The sequence below is a fragment of the Haemaphysalis longicornis genome, unplaced genomic scaffold (assembly GCF_048455015.1).
Source record: "Haemaphysalis longicornis isolate Haplotype H1 unplaced genomic scaffold, Haemaphysalis longicornis Haplotype H1 scaffold_5, whole genome shotgun sequence".
NCBI lineage: Eukaryota > Metazoa > Arthropoda > Arachnida > Ixodida > Ixodidae > Haemaphysalis > Haemaphysalis longicornis.
The window spans coordinates 99,531,810-99,552,623 of NW_027526385.1; the positions used below are offsets into that span (position 1 = coordinate 99,531,810).

The following is a 20,814-nucleotide window of genomic DNA, read 5'->3' on the forward strand; positions in this document are numbered from 1 at the left end:
TTGTTTTTTAATATAAGGAAGAAAGAAAGAAAGAAAAACACGCGCCCAGAGTGGGGACCGAACCCACGCCTTTCGATTAGATCTCGAATGCCTTACCAATTCGGCTATCTGGGCGACTGTGTTCTCCTTCACTTTCTGGGCTATTTATATTTACTAGAAGTGTATCTGACGCTTGAGGGTGGTAGCCAGCGCCGCCCTGACTACACGGGGAGAAGGGTACCTTCTTTTTAACCCCCGGGGCGTGACACAAACGTCTACAGCCTGTCATGAGCAGGTAACTGGCGGGAAGCCCTCTTATGCTACCTAGGCATCAAGGCTGCCAGAACCGAGACCCTCGCTAGGCTTTCGCAGATTAATATAGCAAGTAAATGAGGGGCTCGTTGAGGAAATACAGAAACATAGGTCGGCAGTCTACAACGCCAAAGGAGGCATAGGGGTGTGGTTAGGCTCTATTTTTTACTATGCTTAATGAAGTTAAGATTGTTTTTTAATATGAGGAAGAAAGAAAGAAAGAAAAACACGCGCCTAGAGTGGGGACCGAACCCACGCCTTTCGATTAAATCTCGAATGCCTTACCAATTCGGCTATCTGGGCGACTGTGTTCTCCTTCACTTTCTGGGCTATTTATATTTACTAGAAGTGTATCTGACGCTTGAGGGTGGTAGCCAGCGCCGCCCTGACTACACGGGGAGAAGGGGACCTTCTTTTTAACCCCCGGGGCGTGACACAAACGTCTACAGCCTGTCATGAGCGGGTAACTGGCGGGAAGCCCTCTTATGCTACCTAGGCATCAAGGCTGCCAGAACCGAGACCCTCGCTAGGCTTTCGCAGATTAATATAGTAAGTAAATGAGGGGCTCGTTGAGGAAATACAGAAACATAGGTCGGCAGTCTACAACGCCAAAGGAGGCATAGGGATGTGGTTAGGCTCTATTTTTTACTATGGTAATGAAGTTAAGATTGTTTTTTAATATAAGGAAGAAAGAAAGAAAAACACGCGCCCAGAGTAGGGACCGAACCCACGCCTTTCGATTAGATCTCGAATGCCTTACCAATTCGGCTATCTGGGTGACTGTGTTCTCCTTCACTTTCTGGGCTATTTATATTTACTAGAAGTGTATCTGACGCTTGAGGGTGGTAGCCAGCGCCGCCCTGACTACACGGGGAGAAGGGGACCTTCTTTTTAACCCCCGGGGCATGACACAAACGTCTAAGCCTGTCATGAGCGGGGAACTGGCGGGAAGCCCTCTTATGCTACCTAGGCATCAAGGCTGCCAGAACCGAGACCCTCGCTAGGCTTTCGCAGATTAATATAGTAAGTAAATGAGGGGCTCGTTGAGGAAATACAGAAACATAGGTCGGCAGTCTACAACGCCAAAGGAGGCATAGGGGTGTGGTTAGGCTCTATTTTTTACTATGGTTAATGAAGTGAAGATTGTTTTTTAATATAAGGAAGAAAGAAAGAAAGAAAGAAAAACACGCGCCCAGAGTGGGGACCGAACCCACGCCTTTCGATTAAATCTCGAATGCCTTACCAATTCGGCTATCTGGGCGACTGTGTTCTCCTTCACTTTCTGGGCTATTTATATTTACTAGAAGTGTATCTGACGCTTGAGGGTGGTAGCCAGCGCCGCCCTGACTACACGGGGAGAAGGGGACCTTCTTTTTAACCCCCGGGGCGTGACACAAACGTCTACAGCCTGTCATGAGCGGGTAACTGGCGGGAAGCCCTCTTATGCTACCTAGGCATCAAGGCTGCCAGAACCGAGACCCTCGCTAGGCTTTCGCAGATTAATATAGTAAGTAAATGACTGGCTCGTTGAGGAAATACAGAAACATAGGTCGGCAGTCTACAACGCCAAAGGAGGCATAGGGGTGTGGTTAGGCTCTATTTTTTACTATGGTTAATGAAGTTAAGATTGTTTTTTAATATAAGGAAGAAAGAAAGAAAGAAAAACACGCGCCCAGAGTAGGGACCGAACCCACGCCTTTCGATTAGATCTCGAATGCCTTACCAATTCGGCTATCTGGGCGACTGTGTTCTCCTTCACTTTCTGGGCTATTTATATTTACTAGAAGTGTATCTGACGCTTGAGGGTGGTAGCCAGCGCCGCCCTGACTACACGGGGAGAAGGGGACCTTCTTTTTAACCCCCGGGGCATGACACAAACGTCTACAGCCTGTCATGAGCGGGTAACTGGCGGGAAGCCCTCTTATGCTACCTAGGCATCAAGGCTGCCAGAACCGAGACCCTCGCTAGGCTTTCGCAGATTAATATAGTAAGTAAATGAGGGGCTCGTTGAGGAAATACAGAAACATAGGTCGGCAGTCTACAACGCCAAAGGAGGCATAGGGGTGTGGTTAGGCTCTATTTTTTACTATGGTTAATGAAGTTAAGATTGTTTTTTAATATAAGGAAGAAAGAAAGAAAGAAAAACACGCGCCCAGAGTGGGGACCGAACCCACGCCTTTCGATTAGATCTCGAATGCCTTACCAATTCGGCTATCTGGGCGACTGTGTTCTCCTTCACTTTCTGGGCTATTTATATTTACTAGAAGTGTATCTGACGCTTGAGGGTGGTAGCCAGCGCCGCCCTGACTACACGGGGAGAAGGGGACCTTCTTTTTAACCCCCGGGGCGTGACACAAACGTCTACAGCCTGTCATGAGCGGGTAACTGGCGGGAAGCCCTCGTATGCTACCTAGGCATCAAGGCTGCCAGAACCGAGACCCTCGCTAGGCTTTCGCAGATTATTATAGTAAGTAAATGAGGGGCTCGTTGAGGAAATACAGAAACATAGGTCGGCAGTCTACAACGCCAAAGGAGGCATAGGGGTGTGGTTAGGCTCTATTTTTTACTATGGTTAATGAAGTGAAGATTGTTTTTTAATATAAGGAAGAAAGAAAGAAAGAAAAACACGCGCCCAGAGTAGGGACCGAACCCACGCCTTTCGATTAGATCTCGAATGCCTTACCAATTCGGCTATCTGAGCGACTGTGTTCTCCTTCACTTTCTGGGCTATTTATATTTACTAGAAGTGTATCTGACGCTTGAGGGTGGTAGCCAGCGCCGCCCTGACTACACGGGGAGAAGGGGACCTTCTTTTTAACCCCCGGGGCGTGACACAAACGTCTACAGCCTGTCATGAGCGGGTAACTGGCGGGAAGCCCTCTTATGCTACCTAGGCATCAAGGCTGCCAGAACCGAGACCCTCGCTAGGCTTTCGCAGATTATTATAGTAAGTAAATGAGGGGCTCGTTGAGGAAATACAGAAACATAGGTCGGCAGTCTACAACGCCAAAGGAGGCATAGGGGTGTGGTTAGGCTCTATTTTTTACTATGGTTAATGAAGTGAAGATTGTTTTTTAATATAAGGAAGAAAGAAAGAAAGAAAAACACGCGCCCAGAGTGGGGACCGAACCCACGCCTTTCGATTAGATCTCGAATGCCTTACCAATTCGGCTATCTGGGCGACTGTGTTCTCCTTCACTTTCTGGGCTATTTATATTTACTAGAAGTGTATCTGACGCTTGAGGGTGGTAGCCAGCGCCGCCCTGACTACACGGGGAGAAGGGGACCTTCTTTTTAACCCCCGGGGCGTGACACAAACGTCTACAGCCTGTCATGAGCGGGTAACTGGCGGGAAGCCCTCTTATGCTACCTAGGCATCAAGGCTGCCAGAACCGAGACCCTCGCTAGGCTTTCGCAGATTATTATAGTAAGTAAATGAGGGGCTCGTTGAGGAAATACAGAAACATAGGTCGGCAGTCTACAACGCCAAAGGAGGCATAGGGGTGTGGTTAGGCTCTATTTTTTACTATGGTCAATGAAGTGAAGATTGTTTTTTAATATAAGGAAGAAAGAAAGAAAGAAAAACACGCGCCCAGAGTGGGGACCGAACCCACGCCTTTCGATTAGATCTCGAATGCCTTACCAATTCGGCTATCTGGGCGACTGTGTTCTCCTTCACTTTCTGGGCTATTTATATTTACTAGAAGTGTATCTGACGCTTGAGGGTGGTAGCCAGCGCCGCCCTGACTACACGGGGAGAAGGGGACCTTCTTTTTAACCCCCGGGGCGTGACACAAACGTCTACAGCCTGTCATGAGCGGGTAACTGGCGGGAAGCCCTCTTATGCTACCTAGGCATCAAGGCTGCCAGAACCGAGACCCTCGCTAGGCTTTCGCAGATTAATATAGTAAGTAAATGAGGGGCTCGTTGAGGAAATACAGAAACATAGGTCGGCAGTCTACAACGCCAAAGGAGGCATAGGGATGTGGTTAGGCTCTATTTTTTACTATGGTAATGAAGTTAAGATTGTTTTTTAATATAAGGAAGAAAGAAAGAAAGAAAAACACGCGCCCAGAGTAGGGACCGAACCCACGCCTTTCGATTAGATCTCGAATGCCTTACCAATTCGGCTATCTGGGTGACTGTGTTCTCCTTCACTTTCTGGGCTATTTATATTTACTAGAAGTGTATCTGACGCTTGAGGGTGGTAGCCAGCGCCGCCCTGACTACACGGGGAGAAGGGGACCTTCTTTTTAACCCCCGGGGCATGACACAAACGTCTAAGCCTGTCATGAGCGGGGAACTGGCGGGAAGCCCTCTTATGCTACCTAGGCATCAAGGCTGCCAGAACCGAGACCCTCGCTAGGCTTTCGCAGATTAATATAGTAAGTAAATGAGGGGCTCGTTGAGGAAATACAGAAACATAGGTCGGCAGTCTACAACGCCAAAGGAGGCATAGGGGTGTGGTTAGGCTCTATTTTTTACTATGGTTAATGAAGTGAAGATTGTTTTTTAATATAAGGAAGAAAGAAAGAAAGAAAGAAAAACACGCGCCCAGAGTGGGGACCGAACCCACGCCTTTCGATTAAATCTCGAATGCCTTACCAATTCGGCTATCTGGGCGACTGTGTTCTCCTTCACTTTCTGGGCTATTTATATTTACTAGAAGTGTATCTGACGCTTGAGGGTGGTAGCCAGCGCCGCCCTGACTACACGGGGAGAAGGGGACCTTCTTTATAACCCCCGGGGCGTGACACAAACGTCTACAGCCTGTCATGAGCGGGTAACTGGCGGGAAGCCCTCTTATGCTACCTAGGCATCAAGGCTGCCAGAACCGAGACCCTCGCTAGGCTTTCGCAGATTAATATAGTAAGTAAATGACTGGCTCGTTGAGGAAATACAGAAACATAGGTCGGCAGTCTACAACGCCAAAGGAGGCATAGGGGTGTGGTTAGGCTCTATTTTTTACTATGGTTAATGAAGTTAAGATTGTTTTTTAATATAAGGAAGAAAGAAAGAAAGAAAAACACGCGCCCAGAGTAGGGACCGAACCCACGCCTTTCGATTAGATCTCGAATGCCTTACCAATTCGGCTATCTGGGCGACTGTGTTCTCCTTCACTTTCTGGGCTATTTATATTTACTAGAAGTGTATCTGACGCTTGAGGGTGGTAGCCAGCGCCGCCCTGACTACACGGGGAGAAGGGGACCTTCTTTTTAACCCCCGGGGCATGACACAAACGTCTACAGCCTGTCATGAGCGGGTAACTGGCGGGAAGCCCTCTTATGCTACCTAGGCATCAAGGCTGCCAGAACCGAGACCCTCGCTAGGCTTTCGCAGATTAATATAGTAAGTAAATGAGGGGCTCGTTGAGGAAATACAGAAACATAGGTCGGCAGTCTACAACGCCAAAGGAGGCATAGGGGTGTGGTTAGGCTCTATTTTTTACTATGGTTAATGAAGTTAAGATTGTTTTTTAATATAAGGAAGAAAGAAAGAAAGAAAAACACGCGCCCAGAGTGGGGACCGAACCCACGCCTTTCGATTAAATCTCGAATGCCTTACCAATTCGGCTATCTGGGCGACTGTGTTCTCCTTCACTTTCTGGGCTATTTATATTTACTAGAAGTGTATCTGACGCTTGAGGGTGGTAGCCAGCGCCGCCCTGACTACACGGGGAGAAGGGGACCTTCTTTTTAACCCCCGGGGCGTGACACAAACGTCTACAGCCTGTCATGAGCGGGTAACTGGCGGGAAGCCCTCGTATGCTACCTAGGCATCAAGGCTGCCAGAACCGAGACCCTCGCTAGGCTTTCGCAGATTATTATAGTAAGTAAATGAGGGGCTCGTTGAGGAAATACAGAAACATAGGTCGGCAGTCTACAACGCCAAAGGAGGCATAGGGGTGTGGTTAGGCTCTATTTTTTACTATGGTTAATGAAGTGAAGATTGTTTTTTAATATAAGGAAGAAAGAAAGAAAGAAAAACACGCGCCCAGAGTAGGGACCGAACCCACGCCTTTCGATTAGATCTCGAATGCCTTACCAATTCGGCTATCTGAGCGACTGTGTTCTCCTTCACTTTCTGGGCTATTTATATTTACTAGAAGTGTATCTGACGCTTGAGGGTGGTAGCCAGCGCCGCCCTGACTACACGGGGAGAAGGGGACCTTCTTTTTAACCCCCGGGGCGTGACACAAACTTCTACAGCCTGTCATGAGCGGGTAACTGGCGGGAAGCCCTCTTATGCTACCTAGGCATCAAGGCTGCCAGAACCGAGACCCTCGCTAGGCTTTCGCAGATTATTATAGTAAGTAAATGAGGGGCTCGTTGAGGAAATACAGAAACATAGGTCGGCAGTCTACAACGCCAAAGGAGGCATAGGGGTGTGGTTAGGCTCTATTTTTTACTATGGTTAATGAAGTGAAGATTGTTTTTTAATATAAGGAAGAAAGAAAGAAAGAAAAACACGCGCCCAGAGTGGGGACCGAACCCACGCCTTTCGATTAGATCTCGAATGCCTTACCAATTCGGCTATCTGGGCGACTGTGTTCTCCTTCACTTTCTGGGCTATTTATATTTACTAGAAGTGTATCTGACGCTTGAGGGTGGTAGCCAGCGCCGCCCTGACTACACGGGGAGAAGGGGACCTTCTTTTTAACCCCCGGGGCGTGACACAAACGTCTACAGCCTGTCATGAGCGGGTAACTGGCGGGAAGCCCTCTTATGCTACCTAGGCATCAAGGCTGCCAGAACCGAGACCCTCACTAGGCTTTTGCAGATTAATATAGCAAGTAAATGAGGGGCTCGTTGATGAAATACAGAAACATAGGTCGGCAGTCTACAACGCCAAAGGAGGCATAGGGGTGTGGTTAGGCTCTATTTTTTACTATGCTTAATGAAGTTAAGATTGTTTTTTAATATGAGGAAGAAAGAAAGAAAGAAAAACACGCGCCTGGAGTGGGGACCGAACCCACGCCTTTCGATTAAATCTCGAATGCCTTACCAATTCGGCTATCTGGGCGACTGTGTTCTCCTTCACTTTCTGGGCTATTTATATTTACTAGAAGTGTATCTGACGCTTGAGGGTGGTAGCCAGCGCCGCCCTGACTACACGGGGAGAAGGGGACCTTCTTTTTAACCCCCGGGGCGTGACACAAACGTCTACAGCCTGTCATGAGCGGGTAACTGGCGGGAAGCCCTCTTATGCTACCTAGGCATCAAGGCTGCCAGAACCGAGACCCTCGCTAGGCTTTCGCAGATTAATATAGTAAGTAAATGAGGGGCTCGTTGAGGAAATACAGAAACATAGGTCGGCAGTCTACAACGCCAAAGGAGGCATAGGGGTGTGGTTAGGCTCTATTTTTTACTATGGTTAATGAAGTGAAGATTGTTTTTTAATATAAGGAAGAAAGAAAGAAAGAAAAACACTCGCCCAGAGTGGGGACCGAACCCACGCCTTTCGATTAGATCTCGAATGCCTTACCAATTCGGCTATCTGGGCGACTGTGTTCTCCTTCACTTTCTGGGCTATTTATATTTACTAGAAGTGTATCTGACGCTTGAGGGTGGTAGCCAGCGCCGCCCTGACTACACGGGGAGAAGGGGACCTTCTTTTTAACCCCCGGGGCGTGACACAAAAGTCTACAGCCTGTCATGAGCGGGTAACTGGCGGGAAGCCCTCTTATGCTACCTAGGCATCAAGGCTGCCAGAACCGAGACCCTCGCTAAGCTTTTGCAGATTAATATAGCAAGTAAATGAGGGGCTCGTTGAGGAAATACAGAAACATAGGTCGGCAGTCAACAACGCCAAAGGAGGCATAGGGGTGTGGTTAGGCTCTATTTTTTACTATGCTTATTGAAGTTAAGATTGTTTTTTAATATGAGGAAGAAAGAAAGAAAGAAAAACACGCGCCTAGAGTGGGGACCGAACCCACGCCTTTCGATTAAATCTCGAATGCCTTACCAATTCGGCTATCTGGGTGACTGTGTTCTCCTTCACTTTCTGGGCTATTTATATTTACTAGAAGTGTATCTGACGCTTGAGGGTGGTAGCCAGCGCCGCCCTGACTACACGGGGAGAAGGGCACCTTCTTTTTAACCCCCGGGGCGTGACACAAACGTCTACAGCCTGTCATGAGTGGGTAACTGGCGGGAAGCCCTCTTATGCTACCTAGGCATCAAGGCTGCCAGAACCGAGACCCTCGCTAGGCTTTCGCAGATTAATATAGTAAGTAAATGAGGGGCTCGTTGAGGAAATACAGAAACATAGGTCGGCAGTCTACAACGCCAAAGGAGGCATAGGGGTGTGGTTAGGCTCTATTTTTTACTATGGTTAATGAAGTGAAGATTGTTTTTTAATATGAGGAAGAAAGAAAGAAAGAAAAACACGCGCCCAGAGTGGGGACCGAACCCACGCCTTTCGATTAGATCTCGAATGCCTTACCAATTCGGCTATCTGGGCGACTGTGTTCTCCTTCACTTTCTGGGCTATTTATATTTACTAGAAGTGTATCTGACGCTTGAGGGTGGTAGCCAGCGCCGCCCTGACTACACGGGGAGAAGGGGAACTTCTTTTTAACCCCCGGGGCGTGACACAAACGTCTACAGCCTGTCATGAGCGGGTAACTGGCGGGAAGCCCTCTTATGCTACCTAGGCATCAAGGCTGCCAGAACCGAGACCCTCGCTAGGCTTTCGCAGATTAATATAGTAAGTAAATGAGGGGCTCGTTGAGGAAATACAGAAACATAGGTCGGCAGTCTACAACGCCAAAGGAGGCATAGGGGTGTGGTTAGGCTCTATTTTTTACTATGGTTAATGAAGTTAAGATTGTTTTTAATATAAGGAAGAAAGAAAGAAAGAAAAACACGCGCCCAGAGTGGGGACCGAACCCACGCCTTTCGATTAGATCTCGAATGCCTTACCAATTCGGCTATCTGGGCGACTGTGTTCTCCTTCACTTTCTGGGCTATTTATATTTACTAGAAGTGTATCTGACGCTTGAGGGTGGTAGCCAGCGCCGCCCTGACTACACGGGGAGAAGGGGACCTTCTTTTTAACCCCCGGGGCGTGACACAAACGTCTACAGCCTGTCATGAGCGGGTAACTGGCGGGAAGCCCTCTTATGCTACCTAGGCATCAAGGCTGCCAGAACCGAGACCCTCGCTAGGCTTTCGCAGATTAATATAGTATGTAAATGAGGGGCTCGTTGAGGAAATACAGAAACATAGGTTGGCAGTCTACAACGCCAAAGGAGGCATAGGGGTGTGGTTAGGCTCTATTTTTTACTATGGTTAATGAAGTGAAGATTGTTTTTTAATATAAGGAAGAAAGAAAGAAAGAAAAACACGCGCCCAGAGTGGGGACCGAACCCACGCCTTTCGATTAGATCTCGAATGCCTTACCAATTCGGCTATCTGGGCGACTGTGTTCTCCTTCACTTTCTGGGCTATTTATATTTACTAGAAGTGTATCTGACGCTTGAGGGTGGTAGCCAGCGCCGCCCTGACTACACGGGGAGAAGGGGACTTTCTTTTTAACCCCCGGGGCGTGACACAAACGTCTACAGCCTGTCATGAGCGGGTAACTGGCGGGAAGCCCTCTTATGCTACCTAGGCATCAAGGCTGCCAGAACCGAGACCCTCGCTAGGCTTTCGCAGATTAATATAGTAAGTAAATGAGGGGCTCGTTGAGGAAATACAGAAACATAGGTCGGCAGTCTACAACGCCAAAGGAGGCATAGGGGTGTGGTTAGGCTCTATTTTTTACTATGGTTAATGAAGTTAAGATTGTTTTTTAATATAAGGAAGAAAGAAAGAAAGAAAAACACGCGCCCAGAGTAGGGACCGAACCCACGCCTTTCGATTAGATCTCGAATGCCTTACCAATTCGGCTATCTGGGTGACTGTGTTCTCCTTCACTTTCTGGGCTATTTATATTTACTAGAAGTGTATCTGACGCTTGAGGGTGGTAGCCAGCGCCGCCCTGACTACACGGGGAGAAGGGCACCTTCTTTTTAACCCCCGGGGCGTGACACAAACGTCTACAGCCTGTCATGAGCGGGTAACTGGCGGGAAGCCCTCTTATGCTACCTAGGCATCAAGGCTGCCAGAACCGAGACCCTCGCTAGGCTTTCGCAGATTAATATAGTAACTAAATGAGGGGCTCGTTGAGGAAATACAGAAACATAGGTCGGCAGTCTACAACGCCAAAGGAGGCATAGGGGTGTGGTTAGGCTCTATTTTTTACTATGGTTAATGAAGTGAAGATTGTTTTAATATAAGGAAGAAAGAAAGAAAGAAAAACACGCGCCCAGAGTGGGGACCGAACCCACGCCTTTCGATTAGATCTCGAATGCCTTACCAATTCGGCTATCTGGGTGACTGTGTTCTCCTTCACTTTCTGGGCTATTTATATTTACTAGAAGTGTATCTGACGCTTGAGGGTGGTAGCCAGCGCCGCCCTGACTACACGGGGAGAAGGGCACCTTCTTTTTAACCCCCGGGGCGTGACACAAACGTCTACAGCCTGTCATGAGCGGGTAACTGGCGGGAAGCCCTCTTATGCTACCTAGGCATCAAGGCTGCCAGAACCGAGACCCTCGCTAGGCTTTCGCAGATTAATATAGTAAGAAAATGAGGGGCTCGTTGAGGAAATACAGAAACATAGGTCGGCAGTCTACAACGCCAAAGGAGGCATAGGGGTGTGGTTAGGCTCTATTTTTTACTATGGTTAATGAAGTGAAGATTGTTTTTTAATATGAGGAAGAAAGAAAGAAAGAAAAACACGCGCCCAGAGTGGGGACCGAACCCACGCCTTTCGATTAGATCTCGAATGCCTTACCAATTCGGCTATCTGGGCGACTGTGTTCTCCTTCACTTTCTGGGCTATTTATATTTACTAGAAGTGTATCTGACGCTTGAGGGTGGTAGCCAGCGCCGCCCTGACTACACGGGGAGAAGGGGACCTTCTTTTTAACCCCCGGGGCGTGACACAAACGTCTACAGCCTGTCATGAGCGGGTAACTGGCGGGAAGCCCTCTTATGCTACCTAGGCATCAAGGCTGCCAGAACCGAGACCCTCGCTAGGCTTTTGCAGATTAATATAGCAAGTAAATGAGGGGATCGTTGAGGAAATACAGAAACATAGGTCGGCAGTCTACAACGCCAAAGGAGGCATAGGGGTGTGGTTAGGCTCTATTTTTTACTATGCTTAATGAAGTTAAGATTGTTTTTTAATATGAGGAAGAAAGAAAGAAAGAAAAACACGCGCCTAGAGTGGGGACCGAACCCACGCCTTTCGATTAAATCTCGAATGCCTTACCAATTCGGCTATCTGGGCGCTGTGTTCTCCTTCACTTTCTGGGCTATTTATATTTACTAGAAGTGTATCTGACGCTTGAGGGTGGTAGCCAGCGCCGCCCTGACTACACGGGGAGAAGGGGAACTTCTTTTTAACCCCCGGGGCGTGACACAAACGTCTACAGCCTGTCATGAGCGGGTAACTGGCGGGAAGCCCTCTTATGCTACCTAGGCATCAAGGCTGCCAGAACCGAGACCCTCGCTAGGCTTTCGCAGATTAATATAGTAAGTAAATGAGGGGCTCGTTGAGGAAATACAGAAACATAGGTCGGCAGTCTACAACGCCAAAGGAGGCATAGGGGTGTGGTTAGGCTCTATTTTTTACTATGGTTAATGAAGTGAAGATTGTTTTTTAATATAAGGAAGAAAGAAAGAAAGAAAGAAAAACACGCGCCCAGAGTGGGGACCGAACCCACGCCTTTCGATTAAATCTCGAATGCCTTACCAATTCGGCTATCTGGGCGACTGTGTTCTCCTTCACTTTCTGGGCTATTTATATTTACTAGAAGTGTATCTGACGCTTGAGGGTGGTAGCCAGCGCCGCCCTGACTACACGGGGAGAAGGGGACCTTCTTTTTAACCCCCGGGGCGTGACACAAACGTCTACAGCCTGTCATGAGCGGGTAACTGGCGGGAAGCCCTCTTATGCTACCTAGGCATCAAGGCTGCCAGAACCGAGACCCTCGCTAGGCTTTCGCAGATTAATATAGTAAGTAAATGACTGGCTCGTTGAGGAAATACAGAAACATAGGTCGGCAGTCTACAACGCCAAAGGAGGCATAGGGGTGTGGTTAGGCTCTATTTTTTACTATGGTTAATGAAGTTAAGATTGTTTTTTAATATAAGGAAGAAAGAAAGAAAGAAAAACACGCGCCCAGAGTGGGGACCGAACCCACGCCTTTCGATTAGATCTCGAATGCCTTACCAATTCGGCTATCTGGGCGACTGTGTTCTCCTTCACTTTCTGGGCTATTTATATTTACTAGAAGTGTATCTGACGCTTGAGGGTGGTAGCCAGCGCCGCCCTGACTACACGGGGAGAAGGGGACCTTCTTTTTAACTCCCGGGGCATGACACAAACGTCTACAGCCTGTCATGAGCGGGTAACTGGCGGGAAGCCCTCTTATGCTACCTAGGCATCAAGGCTGCCAGAACCGAGACCCTCGCAAGGCTTTCGCAGATTAATATAGTAACTAAATGAGGGGCTCGTTGAGGAAATACAGAAACATAGGTCGGCAGTCTACAACGCCAAAGGAGGCATAGGGGTGTGGTTAGGCTCTATTTTTTACTATGGTTAATGAAGTGAAGATTGTTTTTTAATATAAGGAAGAAAGAAAGAAAGAAAAACACGCGCCCCGAGTAGGGACCGAACCCACGCCTTTCGATTAGATCTCGAATGCCTTACCAATTCGGCTATCTGGGCGACTGTGTTCTCCTTCACTTTCTGGGCTATTTATATTTTCTAGAAGTGTATCTGACGCTTGAGGGTGGTAGCCAGCGCCGCCCTGACTACACGGGGAGAAGGGGACCTTCTTTTTAACCCCTCGGGGCGTGTCACAAACGTCTACAGCCTGTCAATGAGCGGGTAACTGGCGGGAAGCCCTCTTATGCTACCTAGGCATCAAGGCTGCCAGAACCGAGACCCTCGCTAGGCTTTCGCAGATTAATATAGTAAGTAAATGAGGGGCTCGTTGAGGAAATACAGAAACATAGGTCGGCAGTCTACAACGCCAAAGGAGGCATAGGGGTGTGGTTAGGCTCTATTTTTTACTATGGTTAATGAAGTGAAGATTGTTTTTTAATATGAGGAAGAAAGAAAGAAAGAAAAACACGCGCCCAGAGTGGGGACCGAACCCACGACTTTCGATTAGATCTCGAATGCCTTACCAATTCGGCTATCTGGGCGACTGTGTTCTCCTTCACTTTCTGGGCTATTTATATTTACTAGAAGTGTATCTGACGCTTGAGGGTGGTAGCCAGCGCCGCCCTGACTACACGGGGAGAAGGGGACCTTCTTTTTAACCCCCGGGGCGTGACACAAACGTCTACAGCCTGTCATGAGCGGGTAACTGGCGGGAAGCCCTCTTATGCTACCTAGGCATCAAGGCTGCCAGAACCGAGACCCTCGCTAGGCTTTTGCAGATTAATATAGCAAGTAAATGAGGGGCTCGTTGAGGAAATACAGAAACATAGGTCGGCAGTCTACAACGCCAAAGGAGGCATAGGGGTGTGGTTAGGCTCTATTTTTTACTATGCTTAATGAAGTTAAGATTGTTTTTTAATATCAGGAAGAAAGAAAGAAAGAAAAACACGCGCCTAGAGTGGGGACCGAACCCACGCCTTTCGATTAAATCTCGAATGCCTTACCAATTCGGCTATCTGGGCGACTGTGTTCTCCTTCACTTTCTGGGCTATTTATATTTACTAGAGTGTATCTGACGCTTGAGGGTGGTAGCCAGCGCCGCCCTGACTACACGGGGAGAAGGGGAACTTCTTTTTAACCCCCGGGGCGTGACACAAACGTCTACAGCCTGTCATGAGCGGGTAACTGGCGGGAAGCCCTCTTATGCTACCTAGGCATCAAGGCTGCCAGAACCGAGACCCTCGCTAGGCTTTCGCAGATTAATATAGTAAGTAAATGAGGGGCTCGTTGAGGAAATACAGAAACATAGGTCGGCAGTCTACAACGCCAAAGGAGGCATAGGGGTGTGGTTAGGCTCTATTTTTTACTATGGTTAATAAAGTGAAGATTGTTTTTTAATTTAAGGAAGAAAGAAAGAAAGAAAGAAAAACACGCGCCCAGAGTGGGGACCGAACCCACGCCTTTCGATTAAATCTCGAATGCCTTAACAATTCGGCTATCTGGGCGACTGTGTTCTCCTTCACTTTCTGGGCTATTTATATTTACTAGAAGTGTATCTGACGCTTGAGGGTGGTAGCCAGCGCCGCCCTGACTACACGGGGAGAAGGGGACCTTCTTTTTAACCCCCGGGGCGTGACACAAACGTCTACAGCCTGTCATGAGCGGGTAACTGGCGGGAAGCCCTCTTATGCTACCTAGGCATCAAGGCTGCCAGAACCGAGACCCTCGCTAGGCTTTCGCAGATTACTATAGTAAGTAAATGACTGGCTCGTTGAGGAAATACAGAAACATAGGTCGGCAGTCTACAACGCCAAAGGAGGCATAGGCGTGTGGTTAGGCTCTATTTTTTACTATGGTTAATGAAGTTAAGATTGTTTTTTAATATAAGGAAGAAAGAAAGAAAGAAAAACACGCGCCCAGAGTGGGGACCGAACCCACGCCTTTCGATTAGATCTCGAATGCCTTACCAATTCGGCTATCTGGGCGACTGTGTTCTCCTTCACTTTCTGGGCTATTTATATTTACTAGAAGTGTATCTGACGCTTGAGGGTGGTAGCCAGCGCCGCCCTGACTACACGGGGAGAAGGGGACCTTCTTTTTAACCCCCGGGGCATGACACAAACGTCTACAGCCTGTCATGAGCGGGTAACTGGCGGGAAGCCCTCTTATGCTACCTAGGCATCAAGGCTGCCAGAACCGAGACCCTCGCTAGGCTTTCGCAGATTAATATAGTATGTAAATGAGGGGCTCGTTGAGGAAATACAGAAACATAGGTTGGCAGTCTACAACGCCAAAGGAGGCATAGGGGTGTGGTTAGGCTCTATTTTTTACTATGGTTAATGAAGTGAAGATTGTTTTAATATAAGGAAGAAAGAAAGAAAGAAAAACACGCGCCCAGAGTGGGGACCGAACCCACGCCTTTCGATTAGATCTCGAATGCCTTACCAATTCGGCTATCTGGGTGACTGTGTTCTCCTTCACTTTCTGGGCTATTTATATTTACTAGAAGTGTATCTGACGCTTGAGGGTGGTAGCCAGCGCCGCCCTGACTACACGGGGAGAAGGGCACCTTCTTTTTAACCCCCGGGGCGTGACACAAACGTCTACAGCCTGTCATGAGCGGGTAACTGGCGGGAAGCCCTCTTATGCTACCTAGGCATCAAGGCTGCCAGAACCGAGACCCTCGCTAGGCTTTCGCAGATTAATATAGTAAGTAAATGAGGGGCTCGTTGAGGAAATACAGAAACATAGGTCGGCAGTCTACAACGCCAAAGGAGGCATAGGGGTGTGGTTAGGCTCTATTTTTTACTATGGTTAATGAAGTGAAGATTGTTTTAATATAAGGAAGAAAGAAAGAAAGAAAAACACGCGCCCAGAGTGGGGACCGAACCCACGCCTTTCGATTAGATCTCGAATGCCTTACCAATTCGGCTATCTGGGTGACTGTGTTCTCCTTCACTTTCTGGGCTATTTATATTTACTAGAAGTGTATCTGACGCTTGAGGGTGGTAGCCAGCGCCGCCCTGACTACACGGGGAGAAGGGCACCTTCTTTTTAACCCCCGGGGCGTGACACAAACGTCTACAGCCTGTCATGAGCGGGTAACTGGCGGGAAGCCCTCTTATGCTACCTAGGCATCAAGGCTGCCAGAACCGAGACCCTCGCTAGGCTTTCGCAGATTAATATAGTAAGTAAATGAGGGGCTCGTTGAGGAAATACAGAAACATAGGTCGGCAGTCTACAACGCCAAAGGAGGCATAGGGGTGTGGTTAGGCTCTATTTTTTACTATGGTTAATGAAGTGAAGATTGTTTTTTAATATGAGGAAGAAAGAAAGAAAGAAAAACACGCGCCCAGAGTGGGGACCGAACCCACGCCTTTCGATTAGATCTCGAATGCCTTACCAATTCGGCTATCTGGGCGACTGTGTTCTCCTTCACTTTCTGGGCTATTTATATTTACTAGAAGTGTATCTGACGCTTGAGGGTGGTAGCCAGCGCCGCCCTGACTACACGGGGAGAAGGGGACCTTCTTTTTAACCCCCGGGGCGTGACACAAACGTCTACAGCCTGTCATGAGCGGGTAACTGGCGGGAAGCCCTCTTATGCTACCTAGGCATCAAGGCTGCCAGAACCGAGACCCTCGCTAGGCTTTTGCAGATTAATATAGCAAGTAAATGAGGGGCTCGTTGAGGAAATACAGAAACATAGGTCGGCAGTCTACAACGCCAAAGGAGGCATAGGGGTGTGGTTAGGCTCTATTTTTTACTATGCTTAATGAAGTTAAGATTGTTTTTTAATATGAGGAAGAAAGAAAGAAAGAAAAACACGCGCCTAGAGTGGGGACCGAACCCACGCCTTTCGATTAAATCTCGAATGCCTTACCAATTCGGCTATCTGGGCGCTGTGTTCTCCTTCACTTTCTGGGCTATTTATATTTACTAGAAGTGTATCTGACGCTTGAGGGTGGTAGCCAGCGCCGCCCTGACTACACGGGGAGAAGGGGAACTTCTTTTTAACCCCCGGGGCGTGACACAAACGTCTACAGCCTGTCATGAGCGGGTAACTGGCGGGAAGCCCTCTTATGCTACCTAGGCATCAAGGCTGCCAGAACCGAGACCCTCGCTAGGCTTTCGCAGATTAATATAGTAAGTAAATGAGGGGCTCGTTGAGGAAATACAGAAACATAGGTCGGCAGTCTACAACGCCAAAGGAGGCATAGGGGTGTGGTTAGGCTCTATTTTTTACTATGGTTAATGAAGTGAAGATTGTTTTTTAATATAAGGAAGAAAGAAAGAAAGAAAGAAAAACACGCGCCCAGAGTGGGGACCGAACCCACGCCTTTCGAATAAATCTCGAATGCTTTACCAATTCGGCTATCTGGGCGACTGTGTTCTCCTTCACTTTCTGGGCTATTTATATTTACTAGAAGTGTATCTGACGCTTGAGGGTGGTAGCCAGCGCCGCCCTGACTACACGGGGAGAAGGGGACCTTCTTTTTAACCCCCGGGGCGTGACACAAACGTCTACAGCCTGTCATGAGCGGGTAACTGGCGGGAAGCCCTCTTATGCTACCTAGGCATCAAGGCTGCCAGAACCGAGACCCTCGCTAGGCTTTCGCAGATTAATATAGTAAGTAAATGACTGGCTCGTTGAGGAAATACAGAAACATAGGTCGGCAGTCTACAACGCCAAAGGAGGCATAGGGGTGTGGTTAGGCTCTATTTTTTACTATGGTTAATGAAGTTAAGATTGTTTTTTAATATAAGGAAGAAAGAAAGAAAGAAAAACACGCGCCCAGAGTGGGGACCGAACCCACGCCTTTCGATTAGATCTCGAATGCCTTACCAATTCGGCTATCTGGGCGACTGTGTTCTCCTTCACTTTCTGGGCTATTTATATTTACTAGAAGTGTATCTGACGCTTGAGGGTGGTAGCCAGCGCCGCCCTGACTACACGGGGAGAAGGGGACCTTCTTTTTAACTCCCGGGGCATGACACAAACGTCTACAGCCTGTCATGAGCGGGTAACTGGCGGGAAGCCCTCTTATGCTACCTAGGCATCAAGGCTGCCAGAACCGAGACCCTCGCTAGGCTTTCGCAGATTAATATAGTAACTAAATGAGGGGCTCGTTGAGGAAATACAGAAACATAGGTCGGCAGTCTACAACGCCAAAGGAGGCATAGGGGTGTGGTTAGGCTCTATTTTTTACTATGGTTAATGAAGTGAAGATTGTTTTTTAATATAAGGAAGAAAGAAAGAAAGAAAAACACGCGCCCCGAGTAGGGACCGAACCCACGCCTTTCGATTAGATCTCGAATGCCTTACCAATTCGGCTATCTGGGCGACTGTGTTCTCCTTCACTTTCTGGGCTATTTATATTTTCTAGAAGTGTATCTGACGCTTGAGGGTGGTAGCCAGCGCCGCCCTGACTACACGGGGAGAAGGGGACCTTCTTTTTAACCCCTCGGGGCGTGTCACAAACGTCTACAGCCTGTCAATGAGCGGGTAACTGGCGGGAAGCCCTCTTATGCTACCTAGGCATCAAGGCTGCCAGAACCGAGACCCTCGCTAGGCTTTCGCAGATTAATATAGTAAGTAAATGAGGGGCTCGTTGAGGAAATACAGAAACATAGGTCGGCAGTCTACAACGCCAAAGGAGGCATAGGGGTGTGGTTAGGCTCTATTTTTTACTATGCTTAATGAAGTTAAGATTGTTTTTTAATATCAGGAAGAAAGAAAGAAAGAAAAACACGCGCCTAGAGTGGGGACCGAACCCACGCCTTTCGATTAAATCTCGAATGCCTTACCAATTCGGCTATCTGGGCGACTGTGTTCTCCTTCACTTTCTGGGCTATTTATATTTACTAGAAGTGTATCTGACGCTTGAGGGTGGTAGCCAGCGCCGCCCTGACTACACGGGGAGAAGGGGACCTTCTTTTTAACCCCCGGGGCGTGACACAAACGTCTACAGCCTGTCATGAGCGGGTAACTGGCGGGAAGCCCTCTTATGCTACCTAGGCATCAAGGCTGCCAGAACCGAGACCCTCGCTAGGCTTTCGCAGATTACTATAGTAAGTAAATGACTGGCTCGTTGAGGAAATACAGAAACATAGGTCGGCAGTCTACAACGCCAAAGGAGGCATAGGCGTGTGGTTAGGCTCTATTTTTTACTATGGTTAATGAAGTTAAGATTGTTTTTTAATATAAGGAAGAAAGAAAGAAAGAAAAACACGCGCCCAGAGTGGGGACCGAACCCACGCCTTTCGATTAGATCTCGAATGCCTTACCAATTCGGCTATCTGGGCGACTGTGTTCTCCTTCACTTTCTGGGCTATTTATATTTACTAGAAGTGTATCTGACGCTTGAGGGTGGTAGCCAGCGCCGCCCTGACTACACGGGGAGAAGGGGACCTTCTTTTTAACCCCCGGGGCATGACACAAACGTCTACAGCCTGTCATGAGCGGGTAACTGGCGGGAAGCCCTCTTATGCTACCTAGGCATCAAGGCTGCCAGAACCGAGACCCTCGCTAGGCTTTCGCAGATTAATATAGTATGTAAATGAGGGGCTCGTTGAGGAAATACAGAAACATAGGTTGGCAGTCTACAACGCCAAAGGAGGCATAGGGGTGTGGTTAGGCTCTATTTTTTACTATGGTTAATGAAGTGAAGATTGTTTTAATATAAGGAAGAAAGAAAGAAAGAAAAACACGCGCCCAGAGTGGGGACCGAACCCACGCCTTTCGATTAGATCTCGAATGCCTTACCAATTCGGCTATCTGGGTGACTGTGTTCTCCTTCACTTTCTGGGCTATTTATATTTACTAGAAGTGTATCTGACGCTTGAGGGTGGTAGCCAGCGCCGCCCTGACTACACGGGGAGAAGGGCACCTTCTTTTTAACCCCCGGGGCGTGACACAAACGTCTACAGCCTGTCATGAGCGGGTAACTGGCGGGAAGCCCTCTTATGCTACCTAGGCATCAAGGCTGCCAGAACCGAGACCCTCGCTAGGCTTTCGCAGATTAATATAGTAAGTAAATGAGGGGCTCGTTGAGGAAATACAGAAACATAGGTCGGCAGTCTACAACGCCAAAGGAGGCATAGGGGTGTGGTTAGGCTCTATTTTTTACTATGGTTAATGAAGTGAAGATTGTTTTAATATAAGGAAGAAAGAAAGAAAGAAAAACACGCGCCCAGAGTGGGGACCGAACCCACGCCTTTCGATTAGATCTCGAATGCCTTACCAATTCGGCTATCTGGGTGACTGTGTTCTCCTTCACTTTCTGGGCTATTTATATTTACTAGAAGTGTATCTGACGCTTGAGGGTGGTAGCCAGCGCCGCCCTGACTACACGGGGAGAAGGGCACCTTCTTTTTAACCCCCGGGGCGTGACACAAACGTCTACAGCCTGTCATGAGCGGGTAACTGGCGGGAAGCCCTCTTATGCTACCTAGGCATCAAGGCTGCCAGAACCGAGACCCTCGCTAGGCTTTCGCAGATTAATATAGTAAGTAAATGAGGGGCTCGTTGAGGAAATACAGAAACATAGGTCGGCAGTCTACAACGCCAAAGGAGGCATAGGGGTGTGGTTAGGCTCTATTTTTTACTATGGTTAATGAAGTGAAGATTGTTTTTTAATATGAGGAAGAAAGAAAGAAAGAAAAACACGCGCCCAGAGTGGGGACCGAACCCACGCCTTTCGATTAGATCTCGAATGCCTTACCAATTCGGCTATCTGGGCGACTGTGTTCTCCTTCACTTTCTGGGCTATTTATATTTACTAGAAGTGTATCTGACGC

General features: G+C 48.1%; 12 non-coding genes across 12 annotated transcripts; all 12 read right to left on the reverse strand.

The window, feature by feature from the left end:
• Positions 1-522: 522 nt before the first annotated feature.
• Trnak-uuu (transfer RNA lysine (anticodon UUU)) lies at positions 523-594 on the reverse strand. Its single transcript has one exon. It is a non-coding gene; the product is annotated as a tRNA-Lys (tRNA).
• Positions 595-1,480: 886 nt separating this feature from the next.
• Positions 1,481-1,552, reverse strand: Trnak-uuu (transfer RNA lysine (anticodon UUU)). Its single transcript has one exon. It is a non-coding gene; the product is annotated as a tRNA-Lys (tRNA).
• Positions 1,553-4,842: 3,290 nt separating this feature from the next.
• Positions 4,843-4,914, reverse strand: Trnak-uuu (transfer RNA lysine (anticodon UUU)). Its single transcript has one exon. It is a non-coding gene; the product is annotated as a tRNA-Lys (tRNA).
• An 888-nt stretch (positions 4,915-5,802) lies between these two features.
• Trnak-uuu (transfer RNA lysine (anticodon UUU)) lies at positions 5,803-5,874 on the reverse strand. Its single transcript has one exon. It is a non-coding gene; the product is annotated as a tRNA-Lys (tRNA).
• A 1,368-nt stretch (positions 5,875-7,242) lies between these two features.
• Positions 7,243-7,314, reverse strand: Trnak-uuu (transfer RNA lysine (anticodon UUU)). The gene has a single exon. It is a non-coding gene; the product is annotated as a tRNA-Lys (tRNA).
• A 4,245-nt stretch (positions 7,315-11,559) lies between these two features.
• Trnak-uuu (transfer RNA lysine (anticodon UUU)) lies at positions 11,560-11,631 on the reverse strand. Its single transcript has one exon. It is a non-coding gene; the product is annotated as a tRNA-Lys (tRNA).
• A 411-nt stretch (positions 11,632-12,042) lies between these two features.
• Trnak-uuu (transfer RNA lysine (anticodon UUU)) lies at positions 12,043-12,114 on the reverse strand. Its single transcript has one exon. It is a non-coding gene; the product is annotated as a tRNA-Lys (tRNA).
• A 1,850-nt stretch (positions 12,115-13,964) lies between these two features.
• Positions 13,965-14,036, reverse strand: Trnak-uuu (transfer RNA lysine (anticodon UUU)). Its single transcript has one exon. It is a non-coding gene; the product is annotated as a tRNA-Lys (tRNA).
• Positions 14,037-14,447: 411 nt separating this feature from the next.
• Trnak-uuu (transfer RNA lysine (anticodon UUU)) lies at positions 14,448-14,519 on the reverse strand. The gene has a single exon. It is a non-coding gene; the product is annotated as a tRNA-Lys (tRNA).
• A 2,324-nt stretch (positions 14,520-16,843) lies between these two features.
• Trnak-uuu (transfer RNA lysine (anticodon UUU)) lies at positions 16,844-16,915 on the reverse strand. Its single transcript has one exon. It is a non-coding gene; the product is annotated as a tRNA-Lys (tRNA).
• A 411-nt stretch (positions 16,916-17,326) lies between these two features.
• Trnak-uuu (transfer RNA lysine (anticodon UUU)) lies at positions 17,327-17,398 on the reverse strand. Its single transcript has one exon. It is a non-coding gene; the product is annotated as a tRNA-Lys (tRNA).
• A 1,370-nt stretch (positions 17,399-18,768) lies between these two features.
• Positions 18,769-18,840, reverse strand: Trnak-uuu (transfer RNA lysine (anticodon UUU)). Its single transcript has one exon. It is a non-coding gene; the product is annotated as a tRNA-Lys (tRNA).
• Between the last annotated feature and the right edge of the window lie 1,974 nt (positions 18,841-20,814).